We start from the raw sequence: 16,142 nt of genomic DNA on the forward strand, positions 1-16,142 counted from the left end.
GTCTCCGTGGCACTCCTGTCCTAATTGGCAAACTAACAATCTGCGATCTTGGTATAATACTATCCAGGACACCTTGTTGTTCAACAGAGGTGGATAGCTAACCACTACGAACTACCTAGCTAGCTAGCTGTCCGATGCTGGGGCTGCTGGATTCTGTTCTTGACTTGAAGTGCTTGTCTCAGCGTTCCGCGAACGTCAATGTCGCCGAATTAGATGTGGCTTCCTCTAGCCTTTCCACACTCTTTTCGAGGAACCCCCCAAAAACAATCGACGAAAGAAATAAACAACTCCAAGCATCCTCTTATTCTCCGAAAGGTACTCCCTTGCGTTAGCTACATCAACTAAAACACGGACCTATTTCCACACACGAGTTGATACCGTTGATTGGGGCGGGCTAAAGTGTAGAGATACACGTCGCTTTATCGGTTATGGCACTGTGCAACCTAGCTGCACTGTGAGGCAGTTTTCAGTTGCGCACCAGTCACAAATAAGGCTGCTCGCCAGAAACCTAAGCGCTGTAGCTAAGCTACTCTGTTGCATTGGCTGTGAAAAGTGTATCAATCCTCAGCGGACCCGGTCTTCAAAGCAGGTAAAACATCGCAGAAATGTTTTCTGCAGCATCAGCATGTAAAAAAATAAATATTTGCAGTGTAGCGTGTTTTACATAACATCATCACCCAGGAGTCGCTGTGTGTCAGATCACATTTGAGGACAACATGGAGAGACTTTTAAAAGGGGCACCATCGCTTGTCGGGCAATCGTTCAACAGCAATATTGGGGGTATTGGACCTTTACGGGTCCGTCCCAAGGATGCAACTTTTTATATAGCATAGGCATAGCCTAAACTTGAGTTAATTAACATGCATCCATTTTTGACAAGGCTACCACACAATTAACAGGTGGAGACACTCAAACACAAGCTATCCTCCTGGAAATGTTTATATTATTTACATTACATTACATTTACATTACATTTTAGTCATTTAGCAGACGCTCTTAACCAGAGCGACTTACAGGAGCAATTAGGGTTAAGTGCCTTGCTCAAGGGCACATTAACGTCATTTAGCAGACGCTCTTAGCCAGAGCGACTCACAAATTGGTGCGTTCACCCTATAGCCAGTGGGATAACCACTTTACAATTTGGGGGGGGGGGGGGGGGGGGTTAGAAGGAATACTTTATCCTATCCCAGGTATTCCTTAAAGAGGTGGGGTTTCAAATGTCTCCGGAAGGTGGTGAGTGACTCCGCTGTCCTGGCGTCGTGAGGGAGCTTGTTCCACCATTGGGGTGCCAGAGCAGCGAACAGTTTTGACTGGGCTGAGCGGGAGCTGTGCTTCCGCAGAGGAAGGGGAGCCAGCAGGCCTATTTAGCATATTTGAGGAATCACAGGCCTAAACAAACACGGTTCCGACCATCTTTGTATATGAGATCTGCGGACTACCACTACAGACGACACACTAAAAGGCCTAACAGCATTTCAATTCGTTCATTAATGCACAGCTACCTACTCAATTGTCTTCACAATCCTTTGGGGGCAAATACAGGTAAGGTAATAGAGGCTTGATGTCGTTCTAATATTGCCTTTGATTTAGTCAGCAACTGTGGGTTGCCATGGTTTCTAACCACCCCTAACCAACCCTAATCACCTAAATCAAGATTGGGTATTGAAAAATCGTCAGTGACCCTTAACTCAGTAAAGTGGCACAATCCTCCCTGAATACTAGAAACTGCTTTCTTGCCTAGCAGTAAGGAGAGTGAGACTGTAGACTAAATGTGTTACTCTCCAGCAGCATTTGATTTAATAGGTGGAGTTATGATGCATTCTATATTATTGTAGTGATCCTCGCTATATGAGCCACGTTACAATTCCCAACAAGTGGGTTAACCCTATTGGTGCCTTTCACGCCTGGGATCCGTTCGCTACATTGGTGTCAGAAGTGGGATGGGGGCCGTGAGGGGGCAACCGGACGTGTGAGGGGGCCGTGGAAGGTCGAAGCATGGGAAGTGCCTTCCCGTTCGGAGGGTGCAGTGTAGCGATCCTCTTGCTATAAGAGCCACGCTACAATTTCCACCAAATGGGGTAACCCTATTGGCGCGATGCATAGGGTGATTGCCTTTTACGCCAGTGACTTGGGTTCGCATCCCTGTCCCTCCGTTCGCTACATTATAATACCATAAGCCACAAAACTGCAGTGGGATCTGCTCCTAAAATTTAGCTCAAATTTTCTTCATTTTACGCTCAAAAGAAGTTCGTCGTCCGGGTGAAACCGATGTCAGTGTGCTAGCTTAGCAGTATTAGCTTCCGCCCACTTTGAATACAACTCAGGGTAAACTGTCTGTACCACAGCTTGAACCCAGTGCCCTCTGCCTCACTAACACAGGTGACTGCCCTCCTTGACAACATACTAACCAGTTGAGCTATAGAAAAGGATCCAATTCAGTAGCTACATTGGCGACATTTCCAGCTAGCTGTGGAGTAGAGGTTTTCACGGGTCCGGGTGGGACCCGATTACCCGGGACCCGACCCGGACTCCATTGGGTTTGAGTCCAAAATTCAAACTTTTCCCTCAGGTCCAGGTCGGGTCCTGTTTGATTGTCATCAGGTCTCGGGTCTATGTAACTAATGCTGATAGACCTGAGTGGACCCGAATGGACACGACCACGGCTCTGCATAGCCTATAGCATATCATTATTTTCTAATAAGGTGAATTTACTGACTTATAGAAGGCCTAGCACACATATAAAGACCTATTTGTTAACCAGAAAAGCAACTTGGCTGATAATACTTTTTTTGTCACTCGGGTCCAATCGGGTTTGGTCTAGACACGGACCCGTTAGTGTCTAGGTCTGGTTGTCCTCGGGTCCATTCAGACCAACTTTTTGGACCCGAGAAGACCTACTGTAGAGTGAGCTTACGGCACATTCACTCACCCCCTCTAAACTCGGTTCACAGCGATCCCAGCCGTTGAGCTGAGCACTACACTTACGGCACGTTCTTAGTGAGCTTACGGCACGTTCTTGTCTCTGTTACACAGTGACATGCCACTGGGCACTTTATATTCCGCTGTGTTTTTCATTTTTGTTTATTTTCCAGCTTTTTTGTGTTTTTGGTATCTTCTTTACCCGGAGCAACAACGATGTCACAATGCATATGATGTAGGCCTTTGTAGGCCAATTTGGAAACTGTAGAATGACCACATTACCCACAATTCTATCTGCTTCCATGCCATTATGTGATGTCATTTAAATGCATCATAGTGGATGCATCATAATGCTTTGGTAAAAACCTCAATGACCAAACTGAATGGCTCTGAAAAACAGGTGTTGGAGGGAAAAGTTGTCCACTCCCATATCAACAACTGCATATCTCATGGCTCTGTAGCTGCCCTGTTTTCCCCAATTTTTAAAGGCCGAATACAGCCGTTTTTATATCAATATCAAATAATTTCTGGGTAACAAATAAGTACCTTACTATAATAGTTTTCTATTCAAAAGGTCAAAAAGAAACAAAAATAGCTATTTAGCAAAAAAACGATTTCTCAAGGAAGAATTTAGCTAGGACTGTCTGGGAGTGGTCTGAGTGGGGAGGGGAAAACGGAAAACTAGCTGTTATTGCCAGAGATGTTTGGAACTGTCTTTTTTATTGCTCTATTAACTAATTTACCGCCTTGTGATGTCACCAGGCAAGTCGAAACTTCACCCATGCCAAATCCGCTGATTAGAAGGTCCTGTGTAGATTGTATTTTCAACCAGCAACTATCAGGAAATAACACTGATCCATTTTTTCCCACGGTTGTACAATATTATACAAAACACAGGAAATCAAATCCTTACGAATAAAGCAATGTTCATAATGAGTCAAATAAGCACTAGGCCGAAAACATAGGCCACAAACGTAAGCTGGTAGATTAGTCGCCCCCCACACTGTTGAGGGGGAAACTTGATTAGAAACATTTGAATTTGAAAGAAAAAGCAAGTGCCATGATCCCACATGAAATGTGGGAGTTTTTTTAATGCTCCAGAGTTGAGAATATTAGCATCATATTCAGAGACCAAAAAACTCAACAGATACACATATTTTTGAGGAGGGGGGAATTGTATTGAATCAAATTATACGTTTCCAATTATTTACCACCAGTAATGGTTGATTTTCTTTATTTTAGGCTCATAAGAAGCGCATTGTCCAGATACATGCCATAGCCCACTTTATATTCCACTGTGTGTTGTATTTTTGTTTATTTGTCCGTTTGTTTTAGTTTTAAAATCTTGGTAACCAGAGCAACAATGTCACAATGCATATGATGGAAAATGACTTAATTACCCATAATGCTTATTGACTGTTATTCCAATTACCATGGCAATTATGCGTCACAATACTAATTATATTTATATGGTGAAGGGCCTTCTATGCTGTATGGCAGGCCAGTAACTTTTGCAACCAAATTATATTCCTTTGTCCAATCGCACACAGGCTTTTATGGTCACACAAGGTGTAACCTGTGGAATCAAAATGAGTAGCCTTACAATTATTTACAAGGCCGAGTTCCATTTGCAACCAAATACGTTTTTAGAAAAATAACCATAACATTTCAAATATACGAAATTGCAGTTCTCAAAGATGAAATTGCAAATGAATTAATCAGATCCAATGATTTACCAACAAGTAAACCCTGCCTTACACAGGAAGCGGCACAGGTCCTAATCCAGGCACTTGTCATCTCCCGTCTGGATTACTGCAACTCGCTGTTGGCTGGGCTCCCTGCCTGTGCCATTAAACCCCTACAACTCATCCAGAATGCCGCAGCCCGTCTGGTGTTCAACCTTCCCAAGTTCTCTCACGTCACCCCCCTCCTCCGCACACTCCACTGGCTTCCAGTTGAAGCTCGCATCCGTTACAAGACCATGGTGCTTGCCTATGGAGCAGTGAGGGGAACGGCACCTCCGTACCTTCAGGCTCTGATCAGTCCCTACACCCAGGCGAGGGCATTGCGTTCATCCACCTCTGGCCTGCTGGCTCCCCTTCCTCTGCGGAAGCATAGTTCCCGCTCAGCCCAGTCAAAGCTGTTCGCTGCTCTGGCACCCCAATGGTGGAACAAGCTCCCTCACAACGCCAGGACAGCGGAGTCACTCACCACCTTCCGGAGACATTTGAAACCCCACCTCTTTAAGGAACACCTGGGATAGGATAAAATAATCCTTCTACCCCCCCCCCCCCCCCCCCCAAAAAAAAAAAAAAGTATAATTGTAAAGTGGTTATCCCACTGGCTATAGGGTGAATGCACCAATTTGTAGTCGCTCTGGATAAGAGCGTCTGCTAAATGACGTAAATGTGCCCTTGAGCAAGGCACTTAACCCTAATTGCTCCTGTAAGTCGCTCTGGATAAGAGTGTCTGCTAAATGACTAAAATGTAAAATGTAAATGTAAAGTATAGACAACCTAGATGGGACACTATTGAGAATGGTTGCAGACTGTATTGCCACCGCTATTTGCCATGTCTTTAACCAAAGCCTAAAGAAGTGTGTGTGTCCACAGGCGTGGAAGGAAACTAAAGTAATTCCACTAAATAAAAATAGTAAAGCACCCTTTCCTGGCTCTAACAGCCGCCCAATCAGTTTGCTGGCTGTTCTTAGTGAACTGATGGACAAAATTGTGTTTGAACAAATACAATGCTATTTTTCAAAGAAGTTAACTATGGACTTTCAGCATGCATATAGAGAAGGGCATTCAACTTGTACTGCACTGACACAGATGACTGGTTAAAATAAATGGATAATAAGATGATAGTTGGAGCTGTATTGTTAGATTTAATTGCAGCCTTTGATGTTATTGATCATACTTTGTTTTTGGAAACATTCACTTGTTATGGCTTTACATCACCTGCCATCACATGGTTGGAGAGTTACTTATCCAATAGAACCCAGAGTGTGTTCTTCAATGGAAGCTTCTCTGACATCAGATATGTACAGTGCGGTATCCCTCAGGGCAGCTGCCTGGGCCGATGTTTTTATCTGTTTTATTAAAGCGAAACTTGCATAGCATTCCACGATGACATGGCTTTATACATACAGTGCCTTCAGAAAGCATTCACACCCCTTGACTTTTTCTAAATGTTGTTGTGTTACAGCCTGAATTTAAATTTGATTAAATTGAAATTTGTTTTTTTCACTGGCCTACACACAATACCCCATAATGTCAACGTTTTTTGTTTTGTTTTTTTAACAAATTAATTAAAAATGAAAAGCTGAAATGTCTTGAGTCAATAAGTATTCAACCCCTTTGTTATGGCAAGCCTAAATATAGTGGCTTGCGAAAGTATTCACCCCCCTTGGTTTTTCCTATCTTGGTCTTCATGGTGCCGCTTGCTTGGTGGTGCCCCTTGCTTAGTGGTGTTGCAGACACTGGGGCCTTTCAGAGCAGGTGCATATATACTGAGATCATGTGACAGATCATGTGACACTTAGATTGCACACAGGTGGACTTTATTTAAATAATTATGTGACTTCTGAAGGTAATTGGTTGCACCAGATCTTATTTATTGGCTTCATAGCAAAGGGGGTGAATACATATGCACGCACCACTTTTCCGTTATTTATTTGTAATTTTTTTCATTCCACTTCACCATTTTGGACTATTTTGTGTATGTCCATTACATGAAATCCCAATACAAAAACCCATTTAAATTACAGGTTGTAATGCAACAAAATAGGAAAAACTCCAAGGGGGATGAATATTTTGCAAGGCACTGTAAGTTCAGGAGTAAACATTTGCTTAACAAGTCACATAATACGTTGCATTGACTCACTTTGTGTGCAATAATAGTGTTTAACATAATTTTTGAATGACTACCTCATCTCTGTACCCCACACATACAGTGCCTTGCAAAAGTATTCATCCCCCTTGGCGTTTTTCCTATTTTGTTGCATTACAACCTGTAATTTAAATTGATTTTTATTTGGATTTCATGTAATGGACATACACAAAATAGTCCAAATTGGTGAAGTGAAATGAAAAAAATAACTTGTTTCAAAAAATTCTAAAAAATAAACAATGGAAAAGTGGTGCGTGCATATCTATTCACCCCCTTTGCTATGAAGCCCCTAAATAAGATCTGGTGCAACCAATTACCTTCAGAAGTCACACAATTAGTTAGATTGCACACAGGTGGACTTTATTTAAGTGTCACATGCTCTGTAACTCAGTTGGTAGAGCATGGCACTTGCAACGCCAGGGTTGTGGGTTCGTTTCCCACGGGGGGCCAGTATGAAAAATGTATGCACTCACTAACTGTAAGTCGCTCTGGAGCGTCTGCTAAATGACTAAAATGTAAATATACACCTGTTCTGAAAGGCCCCAGTGTCTGCAACACCACTAAGCAAGGGGCAATACCAAGCAAGTGGCACCATGAAGACCAAGGAGCTCTCCAAACAGGTCAGGGACAAAGTTGTGGAGAAGTACAGATCAGGGTTGGGTTATAAAAAATATCAGAAACTTTGAACATCCCACGGAGTACCATTAAATCCATTATTAAAAAATGGAAAGAATATGGCACCACAACAAACCTGCCAAGAGAAGGCCGCCCACCAAAACTCATGGACCAGGCAAGGAGGGCATGAATCAGAGGGGCAACAAAGAGACCAAAGATAACCCTGAAGGAGCTGCAAAGCTCCACAGCGGAGATTGGAGTATCTGTCCATAGGACGACTTTAAGTCGTACACTCCACAGAGCTGGGCTTTATGGAAGAGTGGCCAGAAAAAAGCCATTGCTTAAAGAAAAAAATAGGCATGTGGGAGACTCCCCAAACATATGAAGAAGGTACTCTGGTCAGATGAGACTAAAATTGAGCTTTTTGGCCATCAAGGAAAACGCTATGTCTGGCGCAAACCCAACACCTCTCATCACCCGAGACCACCATCCCCACAGTGAAGCATGGTGGTGGCAGCATCATGCTGTGGGGATGTTTTTCATCGGCAGGGACTGGGAAACTGGTCAGAATTGAAGGAATGATGGATGGCGCTAAATACAGGGAAATTCTTGAGGGAAACCTGTTTCACTCTTCCAGAGATTTGAGACTGGGATGGAGGTTCACCTTCCAGCAGGACAATGACCCTAAGCATACTGCTAAAGCAACACTCGAGTGGTTTAAGGGGAAACATTTAAATGTCTTGGAATGGCCTAGTCAAAGCCCAGACCTCAATCCAATTGAGAAGCTGCGGTATGACTTAAAGATTGCTGTACACCAGCGGAACCCATCCAACTTGAAGGAGCTGGAGCAGTTTTGCCTTGAAGAAATGGCAAAGATCCCAGTGGCTAGATGTGCCAAGCTTACAGAGACATATCCCAAGAGACTTGCTGCTGTAATTTGCTGCAAAAGGTGGCTCTACAAATTATTGACTTTGGGGGGGTGAAAACTTGAGTGTGCATAACGATTGTTTTTTTGGTCTTATTTCTTGTTTGTTTGACAATAAAAAATGTTTTGCATCTTCAAAGTGGTAGGCATGTTGTGTAAATCAAATGAAACAAACCCCCCCAAAATCCATTTTAATTCCAGGTTGTAAGGCAACAAAATAGGAAAAATGCCAAGGGGGGTGAATACTTTCGCAAGCCACTGTACAATTATCTGTAAGATCCTTCAGTCGAGCAGTGAATTTCAAATACAGATTCAACCACAAAGACCAGGGAGGTTTTCCAATGCCTCGCAAAGAAGGGCACCTATTGGTAGATGGATAAAAATGTAAAAGGAGATATTGAATATCCCTTTGAGCATGGTGAAGTTATTAATTACACTTTGAATAGTGTATCAATACACCCAGTCACAATAAAGATACAGGTGTCCTTCCTAGCTCAGTTGCTGGAGAGGAAGGAAACCACTCAGGGATTTCACCATGAGCCCAATGGTGTCTTTAAAACAGTTACAGAGTTTAGTGGCTGTTTTATATATATATTTTTTTTGTCATTTAGCAGACGCTCTTATCCAGAGCGACTTACATGAGCAATTAGGGTTAAGTGCCTTGCTCAAGGGCACATCGACAGATTTTTCACCTAGTCGGCTCGGGGATTAGAACCAGCGACCTTTCGGTTACTGGCACAACGCTCTTACCCACTAAGCTACCTGCCGCTGTGATAGGAGAAAATGTAGGATGGATAAACAACATTGGAATTAATCCACAATGCTAACCTAATTGACAGAGTGAAAAAAGGGAAGCCTGTACAGAATAAGAATATTCCAAAACATGCATCCTGTTTGCAACAAGGCACTAAAGTAATACTGCAAAAAATTTGGCAAAGCAATTAACTTTTTGGGCCTGAATACAAAGTGTTATGTTTGGGGCAAATACAACACAATACTGAGTACCACTCTCCATATTTTCAAGCTTAGTGGTGGCTGCATCATGTTATAGGTATGCTTGTAATCGTTAAGGACTGAAGATCCTTTCAGGATACAAAATAAACTAAATGGAGCTAAGCACAGGCAAAATCCTAGAGGAAAACCTGGTTCATTCTGCTTTCCCCCACTGGGACACTGGGAGATGAATTCACACTTTCAGCAGGACAATAACCTAAAACACAAGGCTAAATCTACACTGAAGTTGCTTACCAAGAAGACAGTGAATGTTCCTGAGGGGCCGATTTACAGTTTTGCTTGAAAATCTATGGCAAGACCTAAAAATGGTTGTCTAGCAATGATCATCAACCAATTTGACAGAGCTTGAAGAATTTCTTAAATAATAATGAGCAAATATTGCACAATCCAGGTGTGGAAAGCTCTTACCCAGAAAGACTCACAGCTGAAATCGCTGCCAAAGGTGATTTTAACGTAGTGACTCAGTCGGTTGAATACTTATCTAATCAAGTTATATTATGTTATGTTTTATGATATGTTTTATTTTTCATACATTTTGTACAAATGTTAGAATTTTTCTTCCACTATGACATTACAGAGTATTTAGTGTAGATCGTTGGGAACAAAATACAATTAAATCAATTTTAATCCCACTTTGTAACACAATAAATTGTGGGAAAAGTCAAGGAGTTTGAGTACTTTCTGAAGGCACTTTAAAAAGCAAACCAAATTCCTTTGTAGAATTTGTAAGAAGCCATATCATATCTCTGTTAAAACGTTCAGTTCTAACAGCAGCATTAGGTAAAGCCACTGGAGCATGTTCAGATTGTTGGCCAATGCAGTCTGGCGTGCTACTGTTAGAACACTGACTATATGTGGCGGTCAGTCAAGTGGCCATTTTGTCCTGTTTAGGTCAAAAGAGATAATGGCAAATGGCCAACAGCGAGGGCACAAGGAGCATAGCCTGGTCTCTATTACGCAACAAATGACTCGTCTTTATGATTCTTGTTTGAGGTACTGTATTTGAAGGCATTACAAGCCCCTTGGAAGCACACAACTTTATTCAGATAAAATAAAAGCACACACTTAGAGGACGAAGAGAGAATTCAATGTTCCAAAGTGGTGTTGTCCATTTCAGGGTAAACATTTCTATTCCGTTTCGACATGGTTTCCATGTACATAACAACACATCACACACAATACAATTGGTGATTAAAAGCTGATGCAGGAGGGAGGTGGGTCTGTTTGTAAGAGAGTAGAGGAGAAGTAACGGTTTTAAACAAGGCTGTGTGGTGCTAGCTGGAGACCTCGTTTGGAGACTGGTGGAACAAACAGACAAGATTGGACATGATCTAATGTGCTATAGTGTCAGAACAGCAGGGCTGAGGACATTTTATCTCCTCACTCACGCACCAGCAGACACTCACTTACCCGTTCTGGGTTTCTGGGGATACATCTCAATAGTCTAAAGTGGTTTCCTTTCCTTGTCTCCTTTTCCTCAGTTACGCTTTAAGGGCACTTAAAGGAAAACTCCACCAAAAAACAATATTTTGGTATTTGTTTGGTATTAGTCCAGTGTTGATATAGTCCCAAAATACTTTACATGTCAGCAATCCAGTTTTCAAGATACAGTATATAACTTTCAAAATATATAAATACAGCCGGTATGATGCATTTCTCCCATTGTCTCCTGTCCTCACTCACCACCAGGCACTCACGCACTCACTCTCTGTATGTATCTCAATCCACTAATTGTTTCCTCTCCTTGTCCCTTGTCCACACTCATACACCACTGTGCTCTCTCTCTCTCCTCTCTCTCTCTCTCTCTCTCTCTCAATTTCAAATCAATTTAAGGGCTTTATTGGCATGGGAAACATATGTTAACATTGCCAAAGCAAGTGAAGTAGATAGTAAACAAAAGTGAAATAAACAAAATTAACAGTAAACATTACACTCAGAAGTTCCAAAAGAATAAAGACATTTCAAATGTCATTATGTGTATACATACAGTGTTGTAACAATGTGCAAATAGTTAAAGTACAAATGGGAAAATAAATAAACATAAATATGGGTTGTATTTACAGTGGTGTTTGTTCTTCACTGGTTGCCCTCTTCTTGTGGCAACAGGTCACAAATCTTGCTGCTGTGATGGCACACTGTGGTATTTCACCCAGTAGATATGGGAGTTTATTAAATTTTGTTTGTTTTCAAATTCTTTGTGGATCTGTGTAATGTGAGGGAAATATGTGTCTCTAATATGGTCATACATTTGGCAGGAGGTTAGGAAGTGCAGCTCAGCTTCCACCTCATTTTGTGGGCAGTGTGCACATAGTCTGTCTTCTCTTGAGAGCCAGGTCTGCCTACGGCGGCCTTTCTCAATAGCAAGGCTATGCTCACTGACTCTGTACATAGTCAAAGCTTTCCTTAAGTTTGGGTCAGTCACAGTGGTCAGGCTTTCTGCCACTGTGTACTCTCTGTTTAGGGCCAAATAGCATTCTAGTTTGCTCTGTTTTTTTGTTAATTCTTTCCAATGTGTCAAGTGTCTCTCTCTCTCTCTCTCTCTCTCTCTCTCTCTCTCTCTCTCTCTCTCTCTCTCTCTGTCTGTCGGGTCTGACTGCATCTCTCTCATTCTAGTAAGTTGTCCCTTCCCTTCTGCTCTCGTTCACTCCCCTTTGCAGATCTCAAATGAGACCGGGTAAGTGTTAAAGACAGACCTGTCAGTGCTGATGGAGGAAAGGAGATGTGCCGTGAAATAACACTGTCTACCTGTGAATCATAGACTGCCTGCTGAAATTGGCAAAAGCTTTTCATCACGATTTTACACTCCTCCCTCACAATTCACCAGTGTAGTGATATTGTGTTATTACAGAATTCCGCACTCTGTACTATCCACTGAGAATCAATCTTTACTCGCTGTCCTATTTAGCTGAGTGTGTCTTGCTTCATGAAGGCTTCCTTACAACCAAGAGAAATGAGAGAGTAGGGTGAAGAGATTAAATCGTGAGGGTGAGAAGGTAGAGGAGTGAAAGATGGAGAGAGTATTACAGTAAGAGAGTGAGAGTGAAGGAATGAGAATTAGGACGGAGAGAGATGGAATGAAGGGATGAGAGATTGAGGACAAATAACCGAGGGAGTGAGGATAAGGTATTAAAGGAAAGAATTGAGATGGTGAGAGGTTGAGATGGTGAGAGAGAGCGAGGGTGAGATGGTGAGAGGTTGAGATGGTGAGATAGAGAGAGGGTGAGGGATTGAAAGATTGATGAGAGGAACGAGGAAGAGGGTGAAAGGATGAGTGAATGTTCAGTGATGTTGAAATAGGTGTGTTTTAGGTGCACCAAGTCCAAACACCTGTATGCTGTACTAATTATAATTGTGCCTACATGTTATGCTCTTGCTCCTTTTCCTGTTAATCTCTCTATTAATCCCCACTGTGTAACCGCTGTCAACCTATAAACTTAACCCATTATATTTGTTGTTGTCTTACAGGAAGGGCCTTATATGGAACTTGTCAGACTTCTGAGTAATTCTAAGTGGGAGGAGAGGTTTTGTTCAGGCACTTTTACATCCTATGTCTGAATTAAACCCATATTATGATAATCAGATATGAATGAAATTAAGAGTAAGAGGACTATTCTTAGAGGTACTGATTTTTGCTTCCATATGCTTTTAGGTGACACATGTTTGCAATGGAAGTAATAACCCAGAGGAATATTGTGTGAGTTGAGTTGAATGGGTGGAAATCAACCTCTACCTCGTTACGCAACAACCCCATTTAATTATGCCAGCTAATTTGTGCCATGCAGTGGTATACATGTTGAAAGTTAGACTCAGTGTTCTCAACTCAGAGTTGAGGCTGTCCAAGCAAAGCTCCAAGGTGCAATTTAAGGGAATCCCAGTCCCAGGTCTCTGCTTTTCCAGCATCCTCTGCTTCCTTGTCACTTGATGAGCTCAACCAATCAGCAGTCTGGGTTCAGATGCCTTCGAAGGCATGACAACAGGGCTTGAGGTCACGGAGGCGGAAAGGTAGAAAAAATTGGAGAACAGATCAACTACAAGCTCACACACACACACAACGGTTCTTCAATCAATCAAATTTGATGTGTATATTTATTTTTGCAAATAATCTGAGCCTATAGATTCCCAACAAGCAAGCAGAGGCAACAGTGGCAAGGAAAAACCTCCAGAGGCACCAGGCTCAAGAGAGGGAGTCCATCCTCTTCTGGTTTGCCGGGCAAGGGGTTCTTACAAGCACATTGGCCAAGTTTCCAACAGACAGAAAGGGTGGACTTCAACCTTGAGCTCCTGGTATTCAGGATCTTCATCTCCATTGTGGGCATTGTGGGTAACGTAGTCCCGGTCCTGTCTTTAATATAGAACCAGATCTCCCATCTGAAAACCTTTTGAGGTGTTTCTCCTGAGCCTTGCTGCCTCCAACCTGGAAGAACTCCTTATCGTGAACATCTACAACGTCATCATGCTCCGTGTCCGTCCTCACTTCCTGGTCCTGCCGGACGCTCAAGTTCCTCATGGTGAGAGTACAGTGCATGTAGCAGCGGATGGCTAAAGTGCTACTGACTGCCCAAGACCTAGAAGTACTGTCATCCTGGATCTAGAAATTGCTTTTCTGACTGAGTGGTAGGCCATTGACAGTGCTTCTTGTTGTGTTACAGTGTGGAGGGTTATATGAGTTCGTGCCCTGTTCAGGCAGAATTTACACAGTCTCATACTCTCCAAATGTACTTATAAATCATTCCTGTTAGAAACAAGTTGACAGCAGCTGAGATAATTTTATAATGTGATAATGTATGGAACTATTTGTTTGGAATGTAGGTGTTCGGTGAAATCGGCAGCATCCTCTTCACATTTCTCATCAGCATCTTCCGGTACCAGAAGCGCCGAGATGCTGAGAAGAAGGGCAACTTGCCCGTCTTTCTGGACAACATCTGGTTGGCCTGGGCTGTAAGTGGGCTGTGTGTGATGCTAGCCATGCTCCTGGGAACTCCTACCTATCTCATGAATCTGGACGGTCATATGGATAACTATACGCATGACGGAGGCTGCCCTCCAGACTTCTTCCAGTGTCCCAAGGAGAACTGCCTGACCATTAACCTGGTCTACAAGTATATTTTCATCCTGCTCTGCAACCTGCTGCCTCTATTCATCGTCACCATCACCAGCTGTCTCATTGTAAAGGTCTGTAACCACCTTGGAGTCGGTAGAGGTTGCCCCTAATCACATCCCTCTAATAGTTAATAAAGGTCAGTTTTGAGGGTAGAGTGATCTGATTCTAGATCTGTGGATAGGGGCAATGCTCTGTCCGTGACCACTTGTTTGCTAAGGGGTGTCAAGTTGACAGACACATTGTCTTGGTAAGTGTTTGTCTCCCCTCATTATGTATAGAAGTTTACTGAATGACTCAAATGTAAAATGTTGGTGCACCAGGTGCTGTTGGGACAGAGGAGGGTGGTGGTTCCAGCGCTGAGTGCAGCAGAGGAGCTAGTGGAGCAGCCTCCCAGGAAGAAGGGCCTCTGCCTGTGCATCAATAGGAACACAGTGGGCATCCTGGATGCCATGGGGCTGTTCCAGGTGGAATGGATCCTCTACCTGGTCCTCCACCTGGCCTTCAGCCCCTACGACTTCCCCTTTTGGACCAAGGGGGAGTTCTTCATCACAACGTCCTATACCACAATCAGCCCTTATGTGTATGGGATAGGGAGTAACCCGTTTCCTGTGGAACACTTTAAGAAGTAATGGAAGAAAGTATTTTTAGGTGTTAGGTGTAAGCAATTTTCTGTGCAGTATGAGTATGGGATAAGGGAATAACTTGTTTTCTCTGAAACATTTAACAAAGTAATTGAGGTATAGTTATCAAACTCTGTGTTAGATGTAGGTGATTCTCTATTTTCTTGGAAGTCATTTTTAAAAAACAAAGCCCGGTTTTTAGACGTAAAAGACACAATTGAAAACACTTGCAACAGCGTTAGTGCAGCCTCACTATGATTATGCTTACACTACTTGGTACAGCAGCTCCCCAAGTTAATTAAAAACAAACTACAAATGGCACAGAATAAAATGGTAAGGGTGACACTGAATCTTAGCTCTCGGTCTCATGTGGGCCCTTCTCAACTCGGACAACTCAGAGTTGGAAAATACTATTTTACTTCAGTTAGGGACTATCATTCGTACAGCTCGAGAGGCAGTGTCAAAGACTTTGTGCCATGTCGATTTAAGAGTTGTAGAGCCTACTGGTCAGAACATGTTTTTATATATGGCAGTCAGTGGCGGTCAGTGCCGTTTAAGATGAGTGAGGATTATTTTTTTTTCATGAGCATGGCCTTATTTCTATTACAGCATATTGGATGACTCTCATTCATATTCCATTCACCCAGCTCAATGTAACAGCGATAGGTTTAGGCTACTACATGATACTCAAAATGTCCCTATACCCATCATGAGGTTGCTACATCCTAGCCTATGAATGAAAGTTTACAACGTACAGTTGAAGTCGGAAGTTTACATACACTTAGGTTGGAGTCATTAAAACTTGTTTTTCAACCACTCCACAAATTTCTTGTTAACAAACTATAGTTTTGGCAAGTGGGTTAGGACATCTACTTTGTGCATGACACAAGTAATTTTTCCAACAATTGTTTACGGACAGATTATTTCACTTATAATTCACTGTATCACAATTCCAGTGGGTCAGAAGTTTACATACACTAAGTTGAATGTGCCTTTAAACAGCTTGGACAATTCCAGAAAATGATGTCATGGCTTTAGAAGCTTCTGATAGGCTAATTGA

The sequence above is a fragment of the Coregonus lavaretus genome (assembly GCF_964263955.1).
Source record: "Coregonus lavaretus genome assembly, chromosome: 31".
In the NCBI taxonomy this organism is placed as follows: Eukaryota; Metazoa; Chordata; class Actinopteri; order Salmoniformes; family Salmonidae; genus Coregonus; species Coregonus lavaretus.